This window comes from Piliocolobus tephrosceles, chromosome 3 (genome assembly GCF_002776525.5).
Source record: "Piliocolobus tephrosceles isolate RC106 chromosome 3, ASM277652v3, whole genome shotgun sequence".
Classification (NCBI taxonomy): domain Eukaryota; kingdom Metazoa; phylum Chordata; class Mammalia; order Primates; family Cercopithecidae; genus Piliocolobus; species Piliocolobus tephrosceles.
The window spans coordinates 139,513,404-139,517,324 of record NC_045436.1 but is presented as its reverse complement, the minus strand read 5'-3'; the positions used below and the strand labels follow the sequence as shown (position 1 = coordinate 139,517,324).

General features: G+C 34.6%; 1 non-coding gene across 1 annotated transcript; it reads right to left on the bottom strand.

Annotated features, from left to right (window-relative positions):
• Positions 1-3,471: 3,471 nt before the first annotated feature.
• LOC111550947 lies at positions 3,472-3,577 on the bottom strand. Its single transcript, XR_002734208.1, has one exon. It is a non-coding gene; the product is annotated as a U6 spliceosomal RNA (small nuclear RNA).
• Between the last annotated feature and the right edge of the window lie 344 nt (positions 3,578-3,921).

Genomic DNA, 3,921 nt, shown 5'->3' with positions numbered 1-3,921 from the left:
AGGTAGACTCAATGTCATATGAGCCCTTAAAAATGGATAACCATTTATTTTTGGCTTCAGATGGAGATAAGATGATAAAAGACAGGTCAGAGAGAAATTTGATACTGCTGTCTTTGAAGTTAGAAGAAGGAAACTCTAGGAAAATAATGTGGATAGCCTGTGGAAACTGGAAAAAGTAAGGGAATTAATTCTCCCCTAGAGCTTCCAAAAAGAAACGCAGCCCCACAGACATCTTGATTTTAGCCTAGTGAGAATTGTGTGAGGCTTCAAAGCTATGTAACTGTAAGATCATAACTTGAGTTGTTTTAGGCCACTGTGTTGGTGGTAACTTGTTACAGCAGCAATAGAAAATTAACACAGTATTATATTGTGATATTCAAATACAACCATGTACATGGTCTTGTTTCCCCAGCTAATAGAAGCTCTCTGAGGTCAGGCAGAGAATTCTATATCTCTGTCTCTAACCTGTAGCAACTAGCATGTTGCTTTATATATAGATGCGAGTGCTCAGTATTTATTGATTTCACTCTCCTCTTCTCTATTATACTCTACAATTTATTTCTCTGTACTTCCAGTGAATCTCAAGTAGTCAGGCTTATTTGGACTAATGTAGGTAGGTTTTTAGTTACAGGGTTTGGAATTAGCACATGCATCCCAAGGGCAGAATTCCCAAGTCCTTTCAGAAATAGCTTCCCTTCATACAGACTCTGGCATCTGAAATATTAATGCAACAAACATCTTTTATTCTAATCACAAGCATTTCCTCCTAATAACATGATTTCACTAGCTGCTTGCTTTAATTACTGTATAGGCACTCATGCACCACAAAGAAAATATGAATTACACATAGACTACACCATTTCCTTCAGAGAAGTGCACTGCTGATTGATGTCAAGGCCATAATCAGATGCCATATTGGCTGGGCTCAAAAGATAGACTATTTATAGCAAAACAAAATATACATATTTAACAAAAGAAAAGTAAGAGGCAACTAGAAAGAAAAGACAGTCATAAAGATTTATGGTGTGCTTACACAAATTTTTTTTAAAAAGGTATAAATGTAGTTTGAACATTAATACTGCATATTTTTGAATAAAAATCACATATAATATTTTTAAATTATTTTCAAATTATTTTTAAATTAAACATTTTGAAGAGAGTTATTGCCTAGTATTGAACTTGGAATGTAATTCTGAAATAATTTGTTCAGCCTTTCAGCCAAAGCAGGAATCCATTCCCTAATTTTAATATATTGACTTATTGATTTAAGTTATTTGCTATTTGTTTGTCTGTTTGGTTTTGAAAAAAAATAGCAAAACCTGAAATATGAATGATGCTTAACAGATCAGACTGTGAAGTCAGGAAGTGAAGAAGTTCAGAAAATAATCATTGCTTTAACTTTGAACAAATGTCATTATCAACTACGGGGCTGGGAAAGCATAATGACTAGCCAGGAGCATAGCATTAAAGGTGTGGGAAAGTAATGAGACACTTAAGAATGTTTGAAGCAGTCAAAAGAGGCATGTTCTGCCTCTGTTATTTATTTGTCGTGTGACACATGGAAGTCACTTATTCTCTCTTAACCTCAGTTTTGAAGTTAGAAAAGAATGATAATAAAAATGAAATAATCTTAAAAATTAATTTCATCTCTGTGTAAGAGATCTCTCTAAAATATTTTCTCAGGTATTAAATTGGTATAAAAGAATTTAGTTTCATCAAGTTATATTGATTTATAGTACATATTTACATATTTATTTCTTTTTAAACATACTTTCAAATATTATTTTGGATTCAGAGGGTACACGTACAGGTTTTTTACATGGGTGTATTGAATGATGTTGAGGTTGACAGTATGATGCATCCCATCACCCTGGTAGCATAGTACTCAATAGATAGTTTTTCAATGATTCCCACTCACACCTCCCTCCTCTGTCTAGCAGTCTCCAGTATCTGTTGGTGCCATCTTTATATCCATGAGAACCCAATGTTTAGCTACTATTTATAAGTGAGAATGTGTGGTATTTAGTTTTTGTTTCTTTTTTGTGTTTCTTTACCTAAGAAAATGGCTTCTAGATTCATTCAATTTGCTTGTAAAGGACAGGATTTCATCCTTTTTTAATGACTGTGTAGTATTTCCTGGTGTGTATGTACCACATTTCCTTTATTCAATCCACCGTGTCTCCTTGTCTTTGTTATTGTGAATAGTGCTACAATGAACATATGTGCATGTCTTTATGGTAGAATAATTTATATTCCTTTGGGTGTATACCCAGTAATGAGATTGCTGGGTCAAATGGTAGTTGTATTTGTTCATTTTCATACTTCCATAAAGAACTGCCTGAGACTTGGTAATTTATAAAGAAAAGAGGTTTACTTGACTCACAGTTCTGCATTGCTGGGGAGGCCTCAGGAAACTTACAATCATGGTGGGAGGGGAAGTAGGCATGGAACTTCACATGGCAGCGGGAAGATGTATTAATAAGTGAAGTGGGAAGAGCTCCTTATAAAATCATCAGATCGGATGGACACAGTGGCTCATGCCTGTAATCCCAGCAGTTTGGGAGGCCAAGGCAGGTGGATCATCTGAGGTTAGGAGTTCAAGACCAGTCTGGCAAACATGGTAAAACCTTGTCTCTACTAAAAGTATTAAAATTAGGAGGGCATGGTGGCACATGCCTGTAATCCCAGCTACTCTGGAGGCTGAGGCAGAAGAATTGCTTGGACCTGGAAGACGGAAGCTGCAGTGAGCTGAGATGGTGCCACTGCACCCCAGCTGGCAACCGAGCAACACTCCATCTCAAAATAATAGTAATAAACCATCAGATTTTGTGAGAACTCACCCACTGTCATGAGAACAGCATGGGATAAACCACCCCCATGATCCAATCCCTTCCCACAAGGTCCTGCCCTTGAACATGTGGGGATTATGGGGATCACAACTCAAGATGAGATTTGGGTGGGGACACAAAGTTTAACCATATCAGTAGTTTTGTTTGAAATTATTTGAGAAATCTCCAAACTGCTTTCCACAGTAGCTGTACTAATTTACATTCCCATCAACAATGTATAAGCCTTCTCTTTTCTTAGCAACCTCACCAGAAACTATCATTTCTTGGCTTTTTAGTAATAATCATTTTGAGTGGTGTGAGATGGTATCTCACTGTGGTTTTGATTTGCATTTCTCTGATGGTTAGTGATGTGTAGCATTTTTTCTTTTTTGTTGACTGCTTGTGTGTCTGTCCATGTTTTTTGCCCATTTTTAATGAGGTCATCTGTTTTTTGCTTATTATTTTGTTTAAGTTTCTTATAGATTCTGGCTATTAGACCTTTGTTGAATGCATAGCTTTTAAATATTTTCTCCCATTCTGTAGGTTGTCTGTTTACTCTGTTGATAACTTCTTTTGCTGTGCAGAAGTTAAGTTTAATTAGTCTCACTTTTTGTTTTTGATGCCATTGCTTTGAGGACTTAAAAAAAACATGAAATGTCTCATGAATTTGCTTGTCATTCTTGAAGAGGGCCATGCTAATCTTCTCTGTATTATTTCAAGTTTAGTATGTGTGTTGACAAAGTGAGCATTTATTTCTGAATTATAAAAATATTTTTGCAGAAATTATGGTTAGAGTCTAAGTTTCTTTTCAAATAAACATAATTTTTAAATCAGCATTTAGAAATCCTAAATGTATTTTTTTAAAAATTTTCCAGAATTACATTAGTGAAAATAAGTCTTTACAATTAATTATTCAGTTTTTAAATGTTATGAAAAGCTAATTTATTGTCAATACAAGAGGTTCCACTTAAAAATATTCCATAAAATGTTAAATTGGTAATAACAGTTACAGTAAATTCAAGACATTTAGAATATTATCTGTCTTAAAAACTGGTCAAAACTTTATCAAAATGTGTTTCATAAAGGTAAATCC